A 27,370-nucleotide genomic window follows, 5' to 3' on the forward strand; every position below is an offset into this window, starting at 1 on the left:
AGACTAAAAGTTCAAGCAGAGGCGTAGCTACAGGGCTTTTATTGAGGGGGAAGAGGGATCCATATCCGGAGAGTCAAGAGGAATGGGTAATATTATAATTTTTCACTAAGTTATTGAGGAGGCAACTGCCAGCCCCTTGTCTTCCTCAAAATGACGCCCCTGAGTTGTAGTGCCATTTTTAAGAGCTGAAACCGGTCAAAGGGTAATCAATCGCCTTTTCAATGTTCTTTCTATCATAAATACGTTTTATAAAGATATCCCAAGTAAGTATGTTCAAAGCGAGGTACTTACTAACGTTTTTTTTTCAATCACCCCCCTAAAAGATTGTGAAAAACCATTCACAGTTGAAAAAAAGTTTGAAAGAATAGGCAGATAAGGCTACGAACATTGGAATATTGGAAGTTACAGTGATGACAGCTGCAGTCAAGTATGGTTCTGAAGCAAGGGCGCTCCGTGAAACGGGGAATTTGTTAGATGTTTTCCAGAAGAAATTGCCTTCGGGTTACTTTGTGTACCCGACCGACTTACCATATCCCAATTCTCAAACAGTAAGCTGTAAAAAAAATGCGGCTCAAATTGCCGACGGGTTACTTTGTGTACCCGACCGATTGACCATATCCCAATTCTCAAACAGTAAGCTGTAAAAAAAATGCGGGTCAAATTGCCTACGGGTTACTTTGTGTACCCGACCGACTGACCATATCCCAATTCTCAAACAGTAAGCTGTAAAAAAAGTGCGGGTCAAATTGCCTACGGGTTACTTTGTGTACCCGACCGACTGACCATATCCCAATTCTCAAACAGTAAGCTGTAAAAAAAATGCGGCTCAAATTGCCGACGGGTTACTTTGTGTACCCGACCGATTGACCATATCCCAATTCTCAAACAGTAAGCTGTAAAAAAAATGCGGGTCAAATTGCCTACGGGTTACTTTGTGTACCCGACCGACTGACCATATCCCAATTCTCAAACAGTAAGCTGTAAAAAAAGTGCGGGTCAAATTGCCTACGGGTTACTTTGTGTACCCGACCGACTGACCATATCCCAATTCTCAAACAGTAAGCTGTAAAAAAAATGCGGGTCAAATTGCCTGAGGGTTACTTTGTGTACCCGACCGACTGGCCATATCCCAATTCTCAAACAGTAAGCTGTAAAAAATACGGGTCAATCCCGCCGTCTAGGGCAATAATGATAGTAAGGCTGAAATGGTTAGGACACGGTCTGTAGATGTGGAATGACAGATTGCTAAAGATAGTCCTTGTCCTCCAACCTTCTAGGGCCAAACAAAAAGCAGGTCATCCCCGAATGGGGTAGGAGGGTGTCGTAAACTAAAATTTAAGGAAAATGGGAAATTCTCGGGAGGGTCTCAAGAGGGAGACTCTCTTGAAATAGGTTTCAAATAGCTCCGAATAGGCTGGGAAGGAGGAAGAGCTCGCGTAGCTGTGTTGTTGTCAGGCGGTTTGATGCTGCAGTGAGTTGTGAATAGTAAAAGTAGTCTTCATTGTAGACACTAAGTTGCATCATGAAAAAAAAAAAATATAATCTGGGTATTCAAAAGCGTGGAGAGTCGAAGCAGAACCAAAATCGTCATTTTTACCTTAACTTTAGAGATTTGTCTACTAATAGATTGCATTGGCATATGAGTTCTATCCATTGTTACAGATGCACCCTGTCTATTGATTCGAATTGTGTTAACAAGACTGACTGATCTTATTCTAAAACGAGACGGAATATTTCTTTTTATTAATCATAAATAGGGTATATACAAGTATCCCCGTGTTTCTGCTTAAAGTTTTACTTGTGTACCTTTTTATTTCCAATGTTTGCCCCAAAGATTGTGGCAAACCATTTTTTGTTTACACCAATGTTGCCTCATCAAAAAGAACTAAGTGATCTGGGTTTTCAAGAGCGTGAAGAGCCAACGTAGAATCAAGACCTTTTCTTTCTTTTTTTTTCTTTTTTTTTTATTTGGACCTCATCTCCTCGTGTAAAACGCGAAAGTGTTAAACGAACATAAAGCTATTAACAGAAACATCTCTAAAGTATATAAGTAAAATGGAAGTTTTTATTCTGGTTTGGTCTCCCATGTAACGAAATACCAAATTTGCAGTTATACGGAACAGATATACATTATTTGTTGATGAAGAGCAAGAATAAAATGTGCGTTTTGAAACATTTATAGGATAAAGGCTATTTATAAAGGTTGTTTGTAGGTTACTTGAAGTTATTTAGAACAGATAAATTTTATTTATTGAAAAAAAATATATTAATAGCTTTGTTTAAAAACTTGATAGGATAGTTTTTTTTTTCATTTTAAAATTTTTGCGGTTAATTTTGAAGCTACACAAACTTAATTTTCTGATAAAAAGAAAGAATAACACCTTCGCTCCGAAAAGTTGTACCATTAAGGTTAAATTATATCTGAATTGACACAATATCCGATTTATGAAATGTTTTTTCTAGATGTCGAAGGCCCTAATATATAGTAGGATAATTTAACAATACAATTTATAAATATAAGACAAGGAGTTCAAATTTATTTTGAGCTCCCTCCCATAAATTTTTTTTTTTCAAGATTTTCTTATATTTGGTATCTTTTGTTTGCTATCTTCTCGAAAGATTACAGGCGGATTGGAGGCAACACGTTATTCAAATATCGAAACTTATTTTTAGGCCTCTCTCCCTTGGGGTTATTTCAAAGCTTTCCTTTAAATATTGGAACATGAGCACCCGAATAAACAAGGAAAAAGAGCGATATTCTGCCAAGATTTTCCAGAGGAGGAAGAAAAGGTTTGTAGAAAAAAAACAACAAACTTTTCATTTGAAGAGATTTTCCAAATCAAACAGTTCGTGATAACAAACTGTAAGTAAGGAGCGACTTGGCTCAATGGTAACCGAAATGCTAAAAAATTAAATTTTGATCCTAATAGGTATATCAAAAGAATCTGCTTATTTTAATTTCAAATATATAAGTTTCGTTAAGTTTAATGTTGCCCATCAACGGCTACGAGCCTGAGAAAATTAGACAGATTTTGAAAAAGGGAGAAAATACCCCAGTCAGAGAACCTTAATGAAAATCACACCATCAGATTCAGCGTATCAGGGAACCCTACTATAAAGGTTTCAAGCTCCTATTTGCAAAAATTTAGTCTTAATTTTTTTGCCAGAAGAAACATCACGGATGCGTGTTTATTTGTTTTTTTTTTCAAGTGGTGATCGTATAGACGCAGTAATGCTATAAAATCGGGAGAGGGCTCATTCGAACGGAAATTAAAAGTTCTGGTGCCGTTTTTAAGTGACCAAAAAGATTGGAGGATAACTAGGCCCCCTTCCCGCGCCCCTTTTTTCCCAAAATCGACTGCATAAAAATTGTGATATAACCATTTTGTTCAGCATCGTTGAGAGTCCCAATAACTACATCTTTGGATATAACATGACCCCCTCCCCTCACAGCCCCTAAGCAAAAGTATTTAAGTTAAGATAAGATTTATAGCTGAAAAACTATCACAAGCCCAAATGGGCCGAATTCGTACTCTAGCGTCAATACAACGAAAAAAGAACCCCCCCCCCCAAAAAAAAAAACAACAGAAAATTATAAAAAGGTCAATTTTAAATACGTAAAAATAAAAAAAAACAAAAACAAATTAAATTCATAAAATTAGAAGGTCATTGCCAAATCAGCAAAAATGTCAAGATAATGAAAACTCATAAAATTAAGAAGGGGATAAAAACAATGAAACAAAAACATAAGTTAGTTATGTGATTAAAAAATAAAACCTCAAAATTTTCAAAATAAACATTAAAATGAAAAATTATGAGGTAAAAAGGGAGTTAGGAGAGGCTGCGGAAATTCACTGATTGAATATCTTAACTATGCAAAAGATGAAAGCTCTTCTATATCTTTCCGTGGAAACTCTTATTGGGGCAAGGAGGTTTTTTTTTGTTTAAACAGAACGCGAGAGGCGGGGTCGAAGGGGTGAATAGGCGAAGTTATAAAATGTGCCCATTGTTTACGAATAGTATTTGTTATTGGGAAGTATGCATATATTTTTCGGGTAGGGGGGCAAATTTTCTGCTGGGGTGTTTTCCAGGGGGAGAATTTTGTATGGGGAAAAAGTTTCCAAGGGTTTAACTTTTCAGAAAAATTTTACACTGGGAGTATTGGCCATAATTTCTATACGAAATCACTTTTTATATTTCTTGCTTTCTCTTTGCCAACACAATCTTACTTACAGAGATGTTGAGGATAAATGTCCAGAGTAAATTTTCACCCAGATTGAATCTTCTAAAAAAATATTTCCACAGGAGGGTGATTTTTCCACAGAGGCGGAGCCAGATTTCCTGGCATAATTTGAACAAGAGCTAAGAGCTCATATGGCACTTGTGACGAGGTCGGAAGAGCCGAGAGCTCATATGGTACGAGGTCGGAAGAGCCAAGAGCTCATTTGGACGAGGTCGGAAGAGCCAAGAGCCAAGAGCTCATTTGGCACTTGTGAGAAGGTCAGAACCTAAAGTTAAACTTTATAGCACAAGATCCTTCTAAATATCAAATTTCATTAAGATCTGGTCACCCTTTCGTAAGTTACAAATACCTCAATTTTCAAAATTACCTCCCCCCTCCCAATTCCACCAAAGAGAGCAGATCCGGTCCAGTTATGTCAGTCACGTATCTTAGACAGGTTTCTATTCTTCCCATCCAGTTTCATCCTGATCTCACCGCTTTAAGTATTTTCTAAGATTTCCGGTCCCCCCAACTGCCCCCCCCCCCCAATTACGTTTGATCCGGTTGAGATTTAAAATAAGATATCAGAGTTACGAGGTCCTTCTAAATATGAAGTTTCATGAAGATCCGATCACTCCTTCGTAAGTTAAAAATACGTTATTTTTCTTATTTTTCAGAATTACCCCCCCCCCCCCCCCGCAATTGAGCGGATCCGTTCCAATTATGTAAATTACGTATGCAAGACTTTTGCTTATTTTTCCAACCAAGTTTCATCCCAATCCTTCCAATCTAAGGGTTTCCCATCATTTTAGGTCTCCCCACCCCAAACTTCCCCCAATGTCACCAGATCCGGTCAGGATTTAAAATAAGAGCTTTGAGCCACGATATCCTTCTAAAAATCAAATTTCATGGAGATCCAATCACCCATTCGTAAGTTAAAAATACCTCATTTTTTCTAATTTTTCAGAATTAACCCCCCCCCCCCCCAACTACCCAAAAGAGAGCGGATCCGTTCCGTTTATGTCAATCAATCATCAGGACTTGTGTTTATTTTTCCCACCATGTTTCATCCCGATCCCTCCACTCTAAGTGTTTTCCAAGTTTTAGGTTTCCCCCTCCCAACTCCCCGCCCCCATCACCAGATCCGGTCGGGATTTAAAATAAGAGCTCTAAGACACGATATCCTTCTAAACATCAAATTTCATTGAGATCCGATCACCCGTTCGTAAGTTGAAAATACCTCATTTTTCTAATTTTTAAGACTTACTCCCCCCCTCCCAACTACCCCAAAGAGAGCAAATAAGTTCCGATTATGTCAATCATGTATCTGGGACTTGCGCTTATTTTTCCCATCAAGTTTCATCCCGATCCCTCTACTCTAAGTGTTTTCCAAGATTTTAGGTTTCCCCCCTCCCACTCCCCCCAATGTCATCAGACCCAGTCGGGATTTAAAATAAGAGCTCTGAGACACAATATCATTCCAAACATCAAATTTCATTAAGATCCAATCACCCGCTCATAAGTTAAAAATACTTCATTTTTTCTATTTTTCCGAATTAACCGGCCCCTTCTCCCCCCCCCCAGATGGTCAAATCGGGAAAACGACTATTTCTAATTTAATCTGGTCCGGTCCCTGATACGCTTGCCAAATTTCATCGTCCTAGCTTACCTGGAAGTGCCTAAAGTAGCAAAACCGGGACTTTAGGTTTTCCCCCTCCAACTCCCCCCAATGTCATCAGATCCGGTCGGGATTAAAAATAAGAGCTCTAAGACACAATATCATTCCAAACATCAAATTTCATTAAGATCCAAATACCCGCTGATAAGTTAAAAATACTTCATTTTTTCTATTTTTTGCGAATTAACCGGGCCCCCACTCCCCCCCCCCCAGATGGTCAAATCGGGAAAATGACTATTTCTAATTTAATCTGGTCCGGTCCCTGATACGCTTGCCAAATTTCATCGTCCTAGCTTACCTGGAAGTGCCTAAAGTAGCAAAACCGGGACCGACAGACCGACAGACAGACCGACAGACCGACAGACAGACCGACAGAATTGGCGACTGCTATATGTCACTTGGTTAATACCAAGTGCCATAAAAACCAACAGGAATTAAATAAAAACATCAAGTTTTATCAGGTGAAAGTAAGGAACAAAAAACTTAAAACGAACAGAAGTTGTTAATTATATGAGGGGGGTTGCTTCTCCTCAACACGTCGTCCTTTACGCTAAAACTTGAATTTTCCTGAATGATTCCTGAAACACAGGGGTATTTGATTAATCAGAACACTAAGAAAATTTGTTTGAAGTGCAAAAAAAACATTAGCGTGAAGAGGGAGGTTCTGAGAAGGGGTAACCCCCTCATAAAAGTAATAATTTCTTTTCCTTTTAAACTTTAATGTTGCTCCTTTCTTTCAGTTGGAAAAATTTGTCTGTTTTTTTTTTTTTTTTGTTAATGTCGGAAAAGGGCTATGATCTTTTCGAATAGTGAGACATATTGAATAATAAAAACATTTCCTGCATTACCGTTTACAAAACCCACTAGCGTCGTTCATGATTTTATAAAGCAGATTATGTATTCCTTATTAAAACGTTTAAAACCTTGTACAAGTTAGTTTTAAAAAACAAAGTTTTTCTGATGGAAGGAAAGAATGAAGTTGAAACTTAAAGCGAACAAAAATTATTGCTTCGCAGCCTATCTACCATATATCGATAAAACTAGTACAAATATGTATATGGTGATATTTCTCTATATTTCCAGGATTTTAGAAAACTAGCGCATTACTGAAAACACAAAACAATATGGGAGTTTTGGTACAGTAAAACAAACCCTTTAAGGACACTTTTTAATAGTATAAAGATAAAGCATTTAAGGGTTGCGGCTTAAATTTTTTTTTTTTTTTTTTTTTTTAATTTAGCATCACTTCTACAGTGAGCTCAGTCCAATGATTAACTGTCGTTTTGAATCTAAAAAGGACATTTAATGATAATTTTGTAGACAAGTTCGGAGTGAAGTAATTTTGATAGTATTAGGAAACCAGACTCCTAATATTAGGAATAATTCCGTTGTATGGAGAGAAACAACCCGATTTCCAGAATTCACATTAGGGTCTAAATAGTAGCCCCTCAATGGCACCCGTGAGAGCCCTGTCCCAGCGTACTGCTGGAGTTGCAAGCCCCCTGTATCCACCCATACTCTGTTTACAGCAATTCGCATCTTGCCAATAGAGATAAGAAGGTTTCCTAGAAACACTGCATTCTAATTGGATATTGTTCTAAAGAAAATGCATTTACTTGACAAGATTATTGTGTCGAATTGTATTGAAGCAAACCTCCACTTATTGCCTCGCTGTCTACGCTTAGAGGTGAAACCAAGACCAGAGGAGTTCTTTGTGATTTTTTAATAGGCCAGAGTTTTATTTTTCCTAATGATATTCTAATAGCATAGAAAACAACGACTGTTGAATGCCTCGCTTTTTAAGCTGAGGTGAGACCAAGACCAGAGAGGTCTTTTGAGATTTTTCATCGGCTAGAGTTTATTTTTCTTAATGACATCCTAATATCAAGGTAAAGAAGGACTATTAAATACCTCACTGTTTATGCTACGAGGTGAAACAAAGATCACAAGATTTTTTGAGATTTTTAATAGGCCAGGTGTTATTTTTCTTAATGACATTCTAATACCATGGGATCGAGCGACTACTGAATGCCTCGCTGTTTACGCTAAGAAGAGAAACGAAGACCAGAGGATTTTTGCGAGATTTTTCATAGGCCAGAGATACAACAACGGGACACCCCTTTTATTTTTTCGGTTATTCAAGTATAAAGTAAGGAGCTACATTAAGACAAGAAATGAACAGAGGTTGCTCCATATATGAGGAAGCAAACCTTTACATTTTGCCTCGCGGTTCGCGCTAAGAAGTGAAACCAAGACCAGAGAAGTCTTTACAGATTTTTCACAAGCCAGAATTTATTTTTCTTAATGGCATTCTAACAACATGGAAAAGAACGAGTATTGAATGCCTCGTTGCTTGCGCTAAGAGGTGAAACCAAGACCAGAGGAGTTTTTTGGGATTTTTCATAGGCCAGACTTTATTTTTCTTAATGGTATTCTAATAGCATGTAAAATAACAACTGTTGAATGCCTCGCATTTTACGCTAGTACGTGAGACCAAGACCAGAGAGTTTTTTTGTTAGATTTTTTCATAGGCAAAAGTTTATTTTCTTAATGACATTCTAATAGCATGGAAAAGAACGACTATTGAATGCCTCGTTGCTTACGCTAAGAGTGGAAACCAGGACCGGAGGAGTTTTATGAGATTTTTCCATACATCCAATATGCAACAATGGGACACTTATTTAATTTTTTCTTTTATTTAACTATAAAGTAAGGAGCTACATTAAGACTAAAAACAAACATAAGCTGTTCCATATAAAAGGAAGCAAACATCTCCTTATTGCCTCACTGTTTGCACTCAGAGGTGAAACAAAGACCAGAGTAGTTTCGGGAGATTTTTCACAGGCCAGAGTTTATTTTTCTTAATGACATTATAATAGCATGGAAAAGAACCACTATTGAATGCCTCGTTGCTTACGCTATGAGATGAAACCAAGACCAGAAAAGTTTTTGATATTCATCCATAGGTCAGAGTTACAACAATGGGACACTTCTTTTATTTTCTCGCTTATTCAATTATAAAGTAAAGAGATACTTTAAGACTAAAAACGAACACAAGTTGTTCCGTATATGAGGGAGCAAACCTCTACTTATTGCCTCGCTGTTTACGCTAAGAGGTGAAACCAAAACCAGAGAAGTTTTATGAGATCATTCATAGGCCACATTTTATTTTTCTTACTGACATTCTAATAGCATGGAAAAGAACAACTATTGAATATTTTGCTGTTTACGATAAGAAGTGAAACCGAGACCAGAGGAGTTTCTGAGATTTTTCATAGGCCAGGGTTTATTTTTCTTACAGAAAAAATAAAAGCACATTTGACTACAACAAACTCAGCTAGCTGGTAAATTCCAAGTATTTTAGTTACCAAGTGCATATCAATAAAACTTAATAAATGCACTTTTGAGTACAACAAATTCAGCTACTTGGCAAATTTTGAGTCTTTTAATTGGTGGCTGAGCATCAAAAATTTAAATAAAAACACTTTTGACAACAATAAATTCAGGTAGTTAATAAATTCCGAGTGTTTTAGTTGCTCCCTGAGTACCAAAAAAAACTAAAAAAAAAGCACTTTTAACAACAAAAGAAATTAGCTACCTGGTAAATTCCAAATGTCTTAGTTACCAACTGCATTTCGGAAAAAAATTTAAAAAAAGCACTATTGAGTAAAACAAACTCAACTACTTGGTAGATTCTGAGTCTTTTAATTGGTGCCTATCCCAAAATTAAACAAAATCACTTTTGGTTAAATTGGCAAAAATTTCAACTTAAATCAAGGATTTGTCTTGTAATTGGCTTGTTTTAAGGAAATTCTTAATGTTACCTGCTAGAAACAAACTTGAATCACAGGATGCACTCTGAGAAACCCAATAAGAGACGACAAAATCTAAGTTCAAAAAACAAATTCTAAGTTCAAAACAAAAAAATTGGGTGGGGGAAGAAGAAATTGGGGTTCTGAAGATGGACATGGTGCCCTGGAGGCAGATATGGGGCTCTGGGGGAAATATGGGGGACCAAACGCATGCAAAAGCCCGGTAATGGAAGACCAGCAAACATATTTTCCCTTGATCAATTTTGAAAATCCTTTTCCACTACTTGATCCAATTTTACGTGTCTTACAATACAATAGTATGGATGTCGACCTTTCCTTCATCGTTAAAACCACTTTCTGAGGTTTACAAGAAAGCTAGAAACCTCATTAAGGAAACTAATTGTTCAAAAGTTATACCATTACTTGATCTCGAATCACTTTATGTTCTTTCGTGTGCATGTTTTACTTTTTCTCAGCTTCATGGTGAAATCCCCAATCCCCTAAGTATTCAGCCATCTTTCACCTCAGATTAGAATAATTATAATCTTCGCAATACAAAAAAAATCATATTCAAGTTCCTTTTAATCCTCGTGTAAGGTCAGATTTTAATCCTTTAATTGCGAGTCATATTGTGCGGAATAAGTTGCCCGAATCAGCTCGAAGGTGCTACTCATTCGGTTTTTTTAAAAAAAAGTTGTTGAAAACTCTTTGGCTTATTAGAATTTATTTTATCTATTTATTATATTTTTTCATATATGTATATATATTTATTATTATTTCATTGGAGTCTATTTAATCTACTGATCTACTTAATTAATTTAGTCTATTCAATCTATTAGTCTATTTAGTTTTGTTTTCTATAGCTTTTATTTTATTTATATTTTTCTTCTCCTTTTTGCACTCCTCTCTGTGAGTGAGTGATTATTTTTTTTCTCTAAGTAAGTGACTCGTTTATCTTACCCTTCTTTACAGGCCAAAGAGTCTTTGGGGGAATAGTAAAATGTAATCTTGTATGTGTATTTCATGATGAATAAATCTTATCTTATCAGTGTACTCGGGACCATTATATTAAAAAAAGATACCTGGCCGGACATAGTCATTGTAATTTTAGGTATCGTTACAATTTTTGACACCGTTACAAATTTTTGGTATCGAAACAAATGTCATTGACAATCAAAAGAACCTGTGTGCTCGATACCATTAGAGAACAGAAAAAATCTATTCCGATTGTATATTAGAATCCATATCAAAACTTCGTTGAAGTTGAGATACCTTATGTAATGGTATATAGCGCTTATATTCGTTGCATTGTTTCATCGACACAAAAATCTTGTCAAGCAAAATGCATTTTCATTAGAACAATATTCTAATCAGAATGAAGGGTTGCCAGGAAACGTTCTTATTTCAATTGGAAAGATGGAAGCGGCTGTGACAGAATACAGGTGGATACAAGGGGCTACCAACCCCAATAGTACATTGAGATAGGGCTCTAACGGGAGCCGGTGAGGGGATACTACTGGTTTGTTTGTTCTTCATTTCGAAAAATACTAGGCGTCACCACGATTTTACTTGTTAAATCAATCTATTATTTTTGTATGCTTTTTAAGGGCTTTGCACTTATTAAAATAATATATATGTTTATGTCTAAGTTTTTAAGACAATTTGAATTGTATACTGAAAGTTCCTGATATCGCAGCTCGTGTAAGACCATGAAAGCGTTATAGATTAGTTTGTAGTTTTGAGGCTACACACCCACTTTATTAATAAATCAATATTCTTGCTTTTAGTACTTGGCTCAATATTCTAGTTTTCTACAATCCTGCAGACATAGGGAAATATCACCAGCTTGTTCATTTGCACTAGTTTTATCGATATAAGTTCGATAGCCTGTAAAGTAATAATTTTTGTTCGATTTAAGTTTCAACTTCGGCGTTTACTTCCCTTAGAAAAACTTTGTTTTTTAGCATTAATCTTTCTCCGTTTCGATTTTAAACCATATAAAAAAAACAAAACCATGATTGAGAAGAACACCCGATACCGATACGCGTGATACCGATACGCCCGATGCCACACAGCCCTTTCCCTAGGGAATATGGAGGGTCATATCATCACCAAAAGCATATTTATTGTACCTTTGAACTATGTTGAGCAAAGTGGCTATTTCAAAATTTTGGTCGGACGACTTTGGGGGAGGGGACGCAGAGGGAGAGGGATAACTGCCCTCCAATCTTTTTGGTCACTTAAAAAGAGCACTAGCTATTCTAATTTCCGTTAGAATGAGCAATTAAACATCTCTCTATGATGTTCTGGTAACCCACTAGCCCTGCTAATGTTGCAGTAGCCTGTTGGTGAGCAGACGATATATGAAACTTACTAAAGGGCCTAGGAGGGGGATTATATGGGAGAGGCTCCTGTAAAACTCCACTTATGGATTTTGGACCATAATTATTACAATGGTTCCATTCTATTCTTCTTAGCTGTTCCACTTAAGAAGTGGCACCAAAAGTACCGTTTTTAGTGCCATTTGGCACTTGCAGATGGTGGAATTCACAGGAAGAACATAGATATGAGCATTAGCTTTTATATAAGCTATTAAACATCTGTCTATGATATTCTGGTTGTCCGCTAGTCCCGTCCCTTGAGAAATGCCATTTTCAGTGTCATACGGCACTTGCAGAAGGTGAAATTTATAAAAAGCGCGTAGATACGAGATATACACTATAAATGAACCACTAAACATGTCTCTATGATGTTTCGGTAACCTGCTAGCCCTGGAGAAACAAAAAATAAACAAAGAAAAAAGGAGACATCAGCGCTACCGATGCAAGAAAAAGTGGTTTTCCTTGCTGTTCAGGATGAGGGACTGTAATTCCCCTGTCCAAGGTTTTTGACCATGCTGATTTCAATGGTGCACTTTTTATTTCGATCTGACACCATTTTCAAGGGTATCAGGTTTTTTTTCAAAATCAACATTAGTTACTTTTCGCAATGGACTTTTATCTTTAACATTAACCGAAGTAATAGTTACCATTCCTGAATCACTGTCAGATGACATTTTCTTGCTAGGTATTTTTTTTTTCAAACTGCGATTTCTAACTTTTGGTTACTATGGGATGTGCTTCGCTCTTTACTAGGTTACAGCTACTGCTGTAACCATGATTAGTGAATCCGAGATACACAAAAATATACTTATATGTTTATACTATTACATACTTAGTACCGGGAGCCCGGCGGCTTTGCTGCCGGGCCCCCACCCTCGGCATGCGACAGGCTTCTATATATGGATTCTAATTGTCGCTTGTCTTCTAACGGCAGACAATTTGAGCCTTTTCTTGATGTCACGACGTCACCAGAGGTTCGATACAGCCAACTTGTGAAAAATACGAATTCTTTCTTGAAGTCCTGACCTAGTTAGATCGTTTTTGTGGCCAGTCATGGCTGTTCCTTATTTTTCAACCACAGATTTCATTGTCCATTTTTATTCATCTTTACTTCAAAAAGTTTTTTTTCCGTGGTTTTTGCTTTAGCAGTTTAGATTCATATATCGTCTCATTTAGTTTCTTAAGGCGTTGTTAATAACAAATACATGTTTTCCAATTTCCAACCATAGATCACCGTTCGAAATTTCTTTTAACAGTACATTGTGATTCTCGCTGCCGTTTTTTCCATGCCCTTTTCTTTAGCTGTTGTTATTCACGCTTTCACTAGTTTTCTAATCACATTTATCTGTGTTTCGTTTTCATCAGTCAACCCCTTAAACATTTTAAATGGCCTAAATTAGTTATTGGACCTTTAACTTTTGCCTTGGGTTGCCTTTTGACAAAGTGAAAAACATAACGCCGAATCTTTGTTTTTTTAACAGAGGCTGATGTAGTAGCAGGTTCTTGGCTAACGTCCTCATAAACTCCAATGTCGTTATTTATAGCTATTTCATCGCTTGGAGCTTTTACAAAATGAGAAACGTCAACTTTTGCCCCGGCTTGTATTTTGTCATTATGAAATACATACCGCCGAAACTTAAATTTTTTTAACAAAAGGCATGGTAAGCATTGATAACCTTATCCATGTAAAAATCCCAAACCCAATAATCATAACGATCATTTTCAATTTTGATAAGTATTGTATCCGCTATCGCTTATCTTCTAACCCCTTTTTCCTTAATCTTCATTTTGGATTTTCATTACTTCAGACAATTTGCCAATGCCCTTAGCTTTAGCTGCTCTTAATGGTATAGTCTTACATGATGGTCCAGGTTGTAGATTTGTTAATTGTCCAAGAGGTGGGACAAAAACATCTTTTTCTTCCAACAAATTATCATTCATAACAATTATAAACTTTCGTTTTCGGGCTCTTGTCTCATTTGATGGTCCAGATTGTTGATTTTCACTCATTTTGGATTTAATGGCAGTGCCCTTTGCTTTAGCTACCCTCATTGGTCTAGTATTACATTATGGTCCAGGTCGTATATTTGTTAACTGTTCAGGTGGTGGGACTAAAACTTCTTTTTTTTCAACGAATCGTCATTTATGACACTTGTAATTTTTTTTTTTTTGTTTACCTCTAGATAAGTTTTCCAAACTGATATATATTTTCATACAGGTGTCTTTTCAAAGACATTTGATTATTGAAGCAAATCCAATTTCTAACACCGATTTTCTACTAAGCTTCAGACTTTTGGTTTCCTTTTTTAAGGTTTTTGAATTGTTGTAATCCTTGTCAAAATATATACAAATATTTTTGCAATTACCGGTTTTTTTGCTCTTTAAGCAAAGTAATGTAAACCTCTCCATGCATGAAAATCTTAAATGTTTCCACATAAGTGGGATAAGTGTGACAATGTCGTTGCAATACTGATGTATATAAAAAAGACGTCACTCACATAATTTTTTTTTTCCAAAATTAAGGCTCTTAACGAATTTTATCGAACTTCTGACCTATCTAGATCGTTTTTTAGGCCAGAATTTCCCAGGACGCCAATTTCCCCCCCCCCAAAAAAAATATGTAGCCATTTTCGAGAATAAATAAATGCATACATAAATACATACACAATTGTTTCTTACTTATATAGTATTATATATATAGATATTGCAAGCCATTTGTATTTGTTGCCCTCGTCGAGTTCAGAATCTATTCACGCTTTCGTTCTTTTCTTTTTATTTAGCTATTTTTACAGCAAGCGAGAAGCGGGATATTGCTTTAAATTTACTTATTTAAAGAAGAAAAAATCTAGTTAAATCACTGTTGGCATGAGAGATGAACACACGATTCCTATTGACAAGCCAGAGCTTCCTATAGATTGTCCTATTGACAACCCTGGACCAACAGACACACCTGGCAATCCCATTTTAGTTTGTATATTGTATACTTATACATAATAAAACAAAAAGATACAAAAAGAAAAATATACATATATATATATATATATATATATATATATATATATATATATATATATATATATATATATATATATATATATATATATATATATATATATATATATATATATATATATATATATATATATATATATATATATATATATATATTCCCAACTAAATGTTCTTTCCAAATGGCATAGCAATTACTTCCTAATAGAAGAAGATTGTCTCTGTATTGAACTCCCAACAGCAATTCTCCACGAACAGGCGCAAACACTCGGAATACAAATTTTACCTTAACACGATTGTCAGAATGACAATCGTTTATTTTAAAATGCAATGTGAAACTAACGGTGTTTGAATTTTCTTACACAAACCTTTTGTGCAGCTGGTCCCAATTTATTTGCATGTTTCAGGCTTACGAAAATGAAACTTTTAAGTGTTATTTTTTAATTCTGAGGATTCAGAGCTTGCTATAGAATTCCTACGTCAAGTGTTTACTAAGCTAAAGTGCATCTCGAAGTTTGCAAATTCAAATTCAAATGTTTACGTGATACTTTGAAGTGCCATAAAGTAAATGACCCACAGGATCGGGCATAATTTCCAGGCGAAACAAATTTCTTTTCTCATGTTTAGTCTCATCTTTTTTTTTCTTTTTTTTTATTTAACTTAGTTACATCATATAAGTTTATATTTTCCCAAAAACACAAAACAAATATAAAACATAATACACTAACTTTGTAAATTTTGAAAAGCACACTATAAACAAGGCGTTCCGACCGAGGATGCATGAATCCGAGGGGGTTGAGAAGAATTAACGGAGGGGATCTTAGAATGGATTGAGAAAGGTTGTTAACACAATCGCCCGATAACGTATTTATAGAGGCAAGGCTGTATCCAGGGGGAGTAGGGGGCTTGAAACCCCCCTTCAGAAATTTTTGTCCGACTCGTAAAAACGTAACAAAAATGCATATTAATCAATTTCTGATGCGTTGTTTGAAGTTTTTTTCAGCCTCCCACCCCTTGAAAAAATTATGGATACGGCCTTGCATATAGGTCCAGTAAAAAATTTTATGGCCTGTTTTAAGGAGGGTGAAACTTCATTATACGCATGGATCTGTGAAATAATAATGCTTCCTATTAAGCTGCACATCCTGTGACGCAGAGGAAAAACCTTAACGCAAATCCATACATAAATAACAACACACACAAAAAAAGGAGGAGCGACAAAGGAAAGCAAAAAGTAAAGAAGAAGAAGAAAAAAACTACCGAAGTGAACCTACCATCAACTAAAATATGATTTGTTTACAACATTCAACACTCTTATCAAAGGCAGCGCAGTAGCGCTGTCTAAGTAAAGAGCGAAACGGACACAATATATTATTTATTTATTTATTTTTTGGTTTGTTTCAGACAAGGGCACTTCGTATTGAAGGAGTTGTCGCACAAACTCTGAAAAGGGCTCATTCGATTGGAAACTGAAAGAGCTAGTGTCCTTTTTTAATAGTCAAAAGAGCTGGGAGGGCAACTACCTCCTCCCACGCCCACCATTTCCCCAAACACATTCAATCAAAATTTTGAGATAATCATTTTGTTAAATGTAGTTGAAAGGTTCGGAAATTATGTATTTGAAGATGACACCCACCCCCACAGCCCTGAGGGGGCAAGGGTTTTTAAGCTATGCCCTGGGGGCACATAAGGTTTATATAGAAAGCGCAGTTTATATATCAATTCCCAAAACACATCTAATCAAAATTTTGAGATGGGGATTTTGTTCAGCGTAGTTGAAAGGTCTGGAAATTATGTCTTTGAGGATGACAACCCCCTCAGCCCTAAGCGCAATGGTTGTAAGTCATACCCTGGGGCGTATAAGGTTTTTATGGAAAGGGTGGTCATAAAAACTCCGGAATGGGCTCATTTGATTGGAAATCAGATGTTCCTAGTGCCCTTTTTTATGAGTTAGTGGTCGGAGGGCAGCCACCCCCCACAGCATATTTTCCAAAAATGCATCCAGTAGAAATTTCGAGATATCTATTTATTAAAACATATTCCAAAGATCATATAATAAGGCCTTTGGGGTTGAAAGTATCTCCCCGATCCTGGGGGTAAGTGTTGTAAGTTATACCCAGGGGCATATAAGGTTTTAATGGGAGGGGTGGTCGTGTGAACTTTAGAAGAGGCTCATTTGATTGTAAATGTATAGTTTTAGTTCGTTAAGAGTCAAACAAGATGGAAAGCAACTAGCCCTCCATCCCTGACATCTTCTTTTCCCAAAACGCATTCAACTGAAATTGTGAGATAGCCATTTTCTTACCAATGGTTCAAAAATTCCATAACAATGTCTTTAGGGTGGATACAATCCCCCAGAGACCATGTGTAAGGGTTGTAGCTATGCCCCGGGGCATATAAGGTTTTTATAGAACGGGTGGTCGTGTGAGCCTTGGGTCAGATGGAGCTCATTTGATTTGAAATCGGGGGTTTTAGTGCCCTTTTTAAGAGTCAAAATGAATGGAGGGCAATCAGCCCCCCCCAAGCCTACCATTCCCAAAAACATATCCGATCAGAATTTTAAGAGATCTATTTTGTTCAGCCTTGTTCGAAGGTCTAGTAATTATGTCTTAGGGGATGTCAACCTCCCCTCAGTCCTCAGGACCAGAGCTGTAAGCTAGGAAATTCGTTCATTGCTTACACATAGTATATGTTATTGAGAAAGGTGTGCATGTTTGGAGTTTAATTTCCAAGAAGACGAAGGGCATTCAGTCGAGCCTTTCAGAGAATGTTGAGGGGAGTGTTGAACAAAATCAAAACACGTTATGTTTGTAAGGATTGTCAAAAGGGTGTAACACAGGAAAAAACTGAGTATATTATCTTAGAAAATCCAGGAAGTGATAAGGGATCTAAGTAATGAGCGATGTGGGCATAGTGTACTATTTTTTTTTTAGACCAGGGCACTTCGTACGAAGGAGTTGTCGTAGAAACTTCGAAAAGGAATCAATCGATTGGAAATTGAAAGGGCTAGTGCCTTTTTTATAGTCAAAAATGATTGGGGGGCCACTAGCCTCCCCTCCCACGCCCACCATTTCCCCTAACACATCCAATCAAAATTTTGAAATATCGATTTTGTTCAGGGTAGTTAAAAGGTCCGGAAATTATGTCTTTGATGATGAACCCCCCCCCCTGGAGCCTTCCGGACAAGGGCTATAAGTTTTGCCCTTGGGGCATATAAGGTTTTTGTAGAAAGCGTGGTCGTATAAATTTCAGAGGGGGCTCCTTAGATTGGCAATAAAAAGTTCTAGAGCCCTTTTTAAGATTGAATATATTGCATATACGTCCTTTTGACAACCTGCATTCGCACAGTGTGGTTTGATTTAGTTCAACATCCTCTTAACATTCCCTGAAAGTTTCACCTTAACACCCTTAACCTTAGTGGTATTGGTAGCTGTGCTAGTAGTAATAGTAGTAGTAGTAAACACATATTGTCTTTTGGTTAATTAAACATCCCCCTTGACATACCCTGAATTTTTCAACTTAATACCCTACGCCGTTCTTGAAATATTGCTGAAATGCCCTTTTGACAACCTATATATACATAATGGGTTTTGATTTAGTTCGGCATCCTCCACAATATTCTCCAAAAGCTTCACCTAATTACCCTTAGAATCTTTGGAGACCTAGAGTCAAGCATACCCCCTTCCACAATAAGAAATCCTACGGGTAAACAATAGGCAAGTTGCTTAGCTTACAGCCCTTGCTCCAAGGGCTGTGATTCATATAGTCCCTACAGATATAGTTTTTTGGGTACTAGGTGTAGTGTATGCCCCCCCCCCCCAGCGAATAGCTCCCTCTGAAAAATTCCCTTACCGAAATTTTCCCATCGTTTGAAAGCCCTTCAAAATGTAAACTTGAGCAGCCAGGGAGAAGTATGACAAACCAAAATAACGAAAAAAGAATAAATTTTGGAATACGGCATGTTACTCTATCCCCCCCCCCCCGAATGTGCAAAAATATAGCCCAAATTACATTATTATATAAACTAAAGTATTGTATTTTCATCATGTTTTGGTATATTTTGTTATGATTAACTTCACTTCTTGATCTTGAGCGTGTTTGGTATAATACAAAAGTACCTTTCCTCTTATAACTTTGAAGAAGGAAAGTGGTTGTCCTCCCGAAACATTCATTTTGCTTCATCCAGTATTTCCGTTGGCTTTATAAAACCCCATTCTCGTTTGTCTTTTCTTTTATTTTTTATTCTTTGGGAGTTTCCACGGGGGAGATTTTCCAGGGGAAATACGGCAGACCCCAGATATTTGACCTTTCAACTATGTGAACAAAATGACAATCTCAAAATTGTGTTCAAATGTCTTTGGGGGGGAGGGTCGCAAAAGGGGGCGTGGGAGGGGGTGATTACCCTCCAATTACTTTTTACTCTTCAAAGGGCAGTAGAACTTTCAATTTCCAATCGTATGAGTCCTCTCCGAAGTTTCTACAACAATCCCTTTGATACGAAGTGGTTTGATGAAAAGAAAAAAAAAAGAATGGAGTCCACTCCTTTTTTGTTCTTATGTTTTTTTTTTTTTTTTTTTTGGCTCACATTAAAATTCATAAATATTTTCAAAAATAGCAAAAATTTATATCCTGTCAAACTAAAAATGTGACAGCTACCTTTGATGAATATCAAACAACCGATGACTATAATTGATCGATAACCAAAGCAAATGTTGAACATATCCTTGTTTTTAAGGAAACAATCACGTTTTCCATTTCATATTGTTGAGTTTCCGATCCGGAAGTACGGAAATATTTTTCATGCAAAAATTCACTCATCTGTAAACCAATTTACTCAGCTTCGAGATCGCCCAAATGGAACAAAAAAGTAATCAAAAACTAAATGTTCAAATGTGGGAAAAAATGATATCTTTAATTACAAACCAATTCCGTCTTACTGAAAGTAAGCACATTTCAACTACTGGGCAAACCGATTATTCAACGACTGGTAGGCAATATGATAATGACATTATCGTTCCAGAAGCGGATTGGGGTACACAACACTTTTTTTCCTAAATAAGTTAGGAAGTGAGAAGATCCCCTACCTTTTTCACTAGTTATCCGTACGTCAGTAGGCTAACTCTCAGCTCTGAAACAATCATGCAACGTTGTACAACGGGTACCTAACGGCAGCTTACATTGTGACTATTTCTCACTATCGAATCAGCAGGTCTCAAAATTGGGTCAAGTTTCAAACATAGCTTAGGTAAGTATACACTGTTTTGTCTCAAGGCTAGGGGGATCGAGTAGAAACCTTCAATAAGACTCTTTTGGGGCGGGGTAGAATTAAAGCAGATGATTGATTTACTTTTCTAATTAATAACCCTTTTAATTACTAATAGAAGCAAATACTGTCGAATTCTGTGTTGGGGAGGGGGAAAACAATTTTTCTTTGATCCTCGTAAGAGCATAAGCTACAGCATCTGTTTTTTTAAGCCTGTCTTCTGACATGCTCTGCTGCTAATTTCTCCGTAGAACCTACATCCCCTGGCAGCATTTCCAGAAGTCTCTTTACTTCACAGGAGGTAGAAGAGAACCGAGAAGATTGGGAAAGAATTTTTCCGCGCCTTAAATTCAAAGACCACAGAGCAAGGGTGCATTTAGTTTTTTTGTTCGGGAGGGGGGGTTAAAGTTTTATTACCGCATCAAAATTTGCTTATATGCATTTAATAGTTTTAAGCGCTATATACCAAAATGAATCCACACTATTCAGCTGTGCGCTATGTTTCCAAACTTCTTCTTATTTAGAACAAGGGTTTAAGTGAACCAGTAAAGAAAAAGAAATAAGGAGGACAAGAATATAAAAACAAGGATGCTTCTTAAAGGGATTCAAAATGGGACAGTCACGATTTGGCATAAAAAGCTTCACCTTTCTATTATTTCTGCAAGCAGGAATAAGAGACAAATCAATGTGGGAAAACGCAGAAACATCTAGAAAATCCAACGTTGACGCTGGAAAACAGAAACTAAACCAACTGGTACGATGTGCTTAGCTTAGGACAGTGGGGTAAAAAACCCCGTTTGACAATACATTTCATATTACATCTGTTGAGGTAGCAGAGTCTATACGCCTGAAATCATAGACACGGTCAGGAGACATAAGCCTTTCATTTGTCCCCAGAAATATTTTTGTGCGTTTAAACTTATTCTCAAGTGTGGTAAAATTCCACAGGGTAAAATTCTATTTTAGGGACTTCTTGTCATCTTGGAAAAAAGTCGAGTTTGTGAATGAAACTTTCAGAAATGAACCAAGGGCCAAAAATATACTCCTGGGAGGTATTTTTTCATTAATTTGGAGTTTTCAGTCTCTTTTTCATTGGCTTTAGTTTTTAAAAACGTAATTCCCATTATTTCTATAGAATTTCAATCTAAATCAGAAGTTTTTTTTCCCCTAAAGTTAAGAGATAGATTTACAGTTCTGTTAGACCTTATAAATTGTGATTGAGCAAAGGGGTGAGGCTCAAAACACTTCTTTCTGCCCCATTTGAGCAAAAGATATATTTTGCAAGGTTTCACTTTTATAAAGCAAAGATTATAAAAGGTCATCAAAAGCCAGTACTCTCTGGAGGGAGAAGGAATGGATGCACATGCAGCAAAGTATCTTTCCAGATTAATAAGGTTTTGGATGCATTTTCTGAGAGTTTTATTCACCTAACTACACTACTTTCCAAGATAGCAAAAAAAAACCTAAAATAGAGTTTTACCATTCACCGACTTCGACTATTATTGAGAAAATAAAGAAGAAAAAGCTACACACTGTTACTAATTCACGTGCCCCTGCCTCCGGTCCTGCATTCGCTTCCACATACAACTCAGTGGCCTGTATTAATTAGCTTAGCTAGGAACCTATCGGAAAAAATCTCAGAAACTTCATTTGAATTTCTATTTGAGGAATTGAAGGGCCGAGATTTTCCCCGGAGTTAGGGGGAGACAAAGAAACCCAACTTTGACAGTGTTGTAGGGAAAAAGTGCTAGCTTTCGTCGGGATCTTGCCTGACCCTACCTCAAAGGATAGATCCTAACTCAATTCGTTTTCTCTCGAATTCCCAGATCACATAAGAAAATACTATTTATGAAAATTACTATTTATGAAAATGACCCAAATTTATTCCCTTTAGTCACTATTGTTTTCGCGCACTGTTTATTATTTTTCAAGACAGAATATTTGTGAAAAATAAGGCTTAGGCGAACAGACAAATTATGCGAACAAGGGACTTATGGGAAAACCGTAAATTTGAATTTTGGAGGACACATGGGCGTAAAGCATGGAACTTAAATCGGACTACAATCCTCTTTCCGAAAAATAATAGCAAATCAATACAATTCAAAAATCTGGGATTTAACATGTTTTTATTTAAAATTGATTTTGGAGCAAATTTTCCCAATCAAGATTTAAATGACGGAGAAAGTACTGCTATAATTTTCTATTTTGCCTTCTCTTAAATCTAAATGCTTTGAATTCAACACTTTCCGTAAATTATTTATAAATTCTATGAAAGAAATATAGGAAAAATATTACAATGAAGATTGTAGAGTCAGTATCATTCGGTGCACCAAATCTGTGGCATTTGTGTTTGCTTGTGCTTGTGTTTGGAGAATATCTTCTCCTTTTTTCAAGAAATTGGTAAACTTTAAGCAGGCACACTAGGAAAGGGTCTGGGGGTCCAGCACCACCCGAAATATCACGGTTTTTAGGATTTTGTTCTTTATTTTCCTGCAATACTAAATACTTTGCCTGTTCATTCATATTTTGGTGAATCCCCCCCCCATCAAATGATGTGCTATCATATCCTACTAATGTGCTTCGTCAAAACGGCTTGAAAAAGAATAGCGTCCGATAGCCAAAACACGGTAATTTTGAGGTCTTAAATTACATCTCTAGTGAATTTTCAGAAAGGTTAGATAATTAGATGCTTTGAATCCGAAATTTTTGAAAAATTGAGCAGTAGAGTGAATGGATTTGACTTTTGAAAAAGAAAAAAAAACTTTCCGCATGCTGACCCATTGTCTGCGCAGAGCAGGTACCAATTTCCTGATTTACTGCCTTCGGCCGAGAGTGCAATGCGTGGTTGGGGTTAAAAACTATAAGAATTTCGATAAGTTTCAAGTTTCCAGCTCGTCTACATTTCAACCAGTTCCTTCTCTTAATTGAAATTTTCTGATTCCTGTTCCGTAGTTCAAAACTACTTTCCTTGCCTTTTTCTGATATTCATTGTCAACAGAAGCTTTTCATAAGCCTCCCCCTTTGACTATCATCATTGACTCATCAACACGTTGACACTAAACACTGACCATGGGTCACTATTAATATAAAAGCACCTGGACCCCAAGAATTTCTTACGACTAACCAGATAATACATCTGGTATCAGTAGGGGGTTGCAACCATTATAAACCCCCTCCGTTACCCCGTGCACGGGTTTGTAACTTTTTCAGAGTGTGAATAGAAAAGAATGATAAAAATGGATCAACATAAAAGAAGGTTGCTTCTGTGTGAGGATATTAAGTTGCCGCCTATTAGTAAATACGGTAATATGACTTACTTTTCTTGTCGCTAATAGGGACATTAAATCTTCCAGTCAGGGTTTTTGTCATTTCATATGTTAGATAGTCCCGAATCAAAAAAGACTACATACATTCTCCCCCCTGGTTTTGAACTAGATGTGCCAAGAGAAGAGAATTAATTTCAATATCTTTACTCCATTTTTTTAATATTTCTCCCGGTCAAAATATATACTATATAAATACTAGACCCTTACGGGCCATGATCCCTGGATAAGCAGTACACGAATCGCTAGCCACATGAAGAAAACTTGTCCAGCTACACAAATTCTAACTGATGTTTGAAAATTTCAATTCAAAAACAATTCAATAGACCGTGTATAATAACTGGCAAACACTCAGTGGCTGATGCAATGCAAGGCGGGGGGGGGACACCCTTTTCACTTGGTTCAACTCTGATCCTAGATTATCAATAAACTAGAATTTGTCACTCGTCCAGTGAATTTTTTGTGGACATATTGTCCTTTTGTAGCTAGCCTATAATAAGGCAATCAGTCCTGATGAATCGATTCTTTGATTCTGGGCGACTGAGAAGCCCTTAGACCTTTCTAATGCGTCCTGAATCAGACTAGAAAGCTTGCCAGTTTTCCGTACTACCGAGGAATTTCAAAATCACCATTTAATCATAGAACGTGGGGGAATCAGGTGATTTTATAACTACCCCATTTCTCAAAATCTATAAATTACAAAAAAGAGCTAAGTATATAGTGGCATCTTTTTATATTAATAAACACATATCCTTCCCAAATGAAATAGATGCCTCTACAAATAGAATCGCTGCAACAACAACCTTAATATCTTTTGATTTTAACTTGATTAAACGATAGCCAATCACAAGCTCTATCACTTGGAGGCTCATATAGTCATATGCTCATATTCTAAGGGTTTTCGTTTAAAAATTAAACCATTCATGTTCACAGCGGCCTTATTAAAAAATTCCGTAATGTCAACCCTAGACCCTTACCAGGGACTCAAAAGTTTAAGCAGTCAAGTTTTGTCCAGGCATGTTCGCAGGAATTTATTTCGTGGGAGTTAACGTTTTGGAGTCATGGGAAAATTCCTCCTAAATTATATCAACAAAATGGTAAAATCAAGGAAATCTTTAGACTTCAAATCCTGGGTAGCCACTTGGTTAATGTGTTATCAGATTCATTTTAATAACGTTATTGTCTTGATCAGCGTCAACTGGCTAGCTTGAGTTGGCTGGGCATCTAGAGACATATCTACCTTGCTATCTGCTTCACCTTTATAGCAATAATACCTTCCCCATCGGTACTTTACCAAAAAAATGCTAGTCAGGTAAAAAATAGAAAATCAAAAAAATGCATGATAGCTAGTTTTGTCGTTGCATAAACGGTGGACAAAGCTGCATAAAGCGTCACTTTCATAGTTCTAATTTCTCTAAAATTATTCCGCAATCGAGCCAGGCCTGTGCAGAGGGTATAGGAAAATTTTCAAAATTCAAGTGTAAATGACACCTTCTTAGGCCGTTTTTAAGTCTTTATTAACCAAAGTTTAGAGGCAAAAAAATATGGTTTAACTCAAGAATATTAACTAAAGAATAAGAGGATTTTGAAGCCATTAGAATGTTTTTGCATCTAACAAATCATATCTGACCCTTTGACTATAAGAATTTGAACGTTGAAAGCTATTACCTTTTGTTTCAAGTACGAAACATGTTTAGCACTGATACTACTATGCCTTGTGGGATTACCAAGCCAGGGTATTGTGGGATTATTATGCCTGGCTATTACCAAGCCAGGCCTTGTGGGATACCAATTTGTTAAGAAAAGTAAATCACGAGCAAATTACAATAGATTTTTGAAATTGAGAAAAAATAGTAAAAATCATAAATCTTGCGGATTAGAGGGGGCTGGTCTACACTCCCCTGTCGTATCCGGGTACCTAGGTCACATTTACATACAATGCAACCAATGCTCCCAATAAACTAAATTCTTATACATTAGCCTTTATATTCTTTCCAGCAAAATTATAACTTTGAAATTAAAAGTGACAAAAAAAGCTAAAATATATTTATTAAAATTTAAATATTCCCATAGAGTCTAAGTTGGGAAAGGTAATTAGTTCCAGCAAAAACTATTGAATATAAAAATGAACATCTTGTGGCAAACATGTTCCCACACTAGCGTCAAGGCATTGACTATTTAAGACACGGATGAAAAAATCCTAGCGGAGATACACTTGTATTTTGGATGCCATTTATTATAGGTAGACCATTTATTTATCGGCCCAATATTGAAAGAAAAGGGCGTCCAACACAGTCTAAGTAAACCATTATAATTGATATTCTTACGAGTTAGACAATTTCAACACCAGATCTGTTCGCAAAATCTTATATTTTGAAATTCAAATTAGAAACTTTAGCCATGAAACTGAATAATTTACTTTTGTTAATGAAAGGTCCCTTTCTAACCATTTCTAAGCAGCAAAAGCAAGTTATGTCCTCAAAAAGCCTACTAAACAGTCTAATTTCAAACAACGACCCCCCAAAATCTGAATAATACTCATTGAGTGGCACTAGGATTTGGAGAGTCAGTAAAATAGACGTAGCCCTCGTTTTAAAATCGATACAATTTTCTTGGGCTAAGTTATATGCACGACGTAGAAGGTTAGCTGTTAAAGTTAAACAAGTAAAAAAAAAAAGAAGAAAAACGGAAAAAACTGAAGCTCCAGTTCCAAAGATAAAACACTAGAGTTAAAACTTGAAATTTTCCTAATCACTTTTTATTTTTATTTACATCTCCTAAATGCAAAAAAGATTACCCTGTGCTTATTCTCTGTTCTAATTTAGGTTATTGTATGATTATTCTACCCTATATTATTCTATAAAATTTGAAGCGTTTTGGAGCCAGTCTTTTATATATAAAAAAAGAAAAAAATTTATTTTCAACACTAGACTATGTCGATTGATGAGGGCAGATAACCCTTTTTAACTTTTTTTAGTCTTAACTGATTCTGCAGCAACATTTTCAATATAACGGGTCAAATTCAAATGAATCACGTTCGCAAGAAGGGAGGGGGCTAGTCACTTGATCAAATCAGAAATCCTAGAATAAATACTATTTTCTTTTAATTCCATTTTAATATTTTTTTGTATATGCTGATTTTGTGTATATACCCAGCCCCGAGTAAATACACGTCCTCATACCTGCTACAAACTGAAATTTTGTATAAGAATACTTCCTAATTCTAGGCGGCAGATATAGACCTACAAGAATCATCAAAATCCTGTTACAGCATTTTCTCCCTTATATTTCGGTATTTATTCTTATTTTCATCACCTTCCTGCTACGCTGACCAGGTGTTTTCGAGATGACCATTAGGGGGGAATTAATGAAATAGATTGAAAGATATAAGTAAACAGTCGTGGTAAGGTGTTAGTAAACAAGGTCAGCAGAAGGCACGTGTCCGACGGCATCTACTCCATTGGGGGGTCAGGAAGTGACCCGCAAAGCAGCTGGAATTTCTCCCAACAGATTTAAGACACAATACTCATGATGCTTGGGCTAACAGAGGATGCAAAATGTTCATAACAATACATGGATTGTTGTTTCGCTTGCGTAAATTCAAAAGATTTTGTGTTACACGGCATAAATACCATAAGAGGGTTGAAAAATTGAAAATACGTTTCAGTCTTTTTTACTATTA

General features: G+C 36.4%; 1 protein-coding gene across 2 annotated transcripts in view; it reads right to left on the reverse strand.

Moving 5' to 3' along the window:
* LOC136039835 (protein rhomboid-like) overlaps positions 1-27,370 on the reverse strand; it is a 171,741-nt gene that overhangs the window by 104,414 nt on the left and 39,957 nt on the right. The gene's annotated exons all lie outside the window — the stretch shown is intronic.

The sequence above is a fragment of the Artemia franciscana genome, chromosome 20 (assembly GCF_032884065.1).
Source record: "Artemia franciscana chromosome 20, ASM3288406v1, whole genome shotgun sequence".
Lineage (NCBI taxonomy): Eukaryota > Metazoa > Arthropoda > Branchiopoda > Anostraca > Artemiidae > Artemia > Artemia franciscana.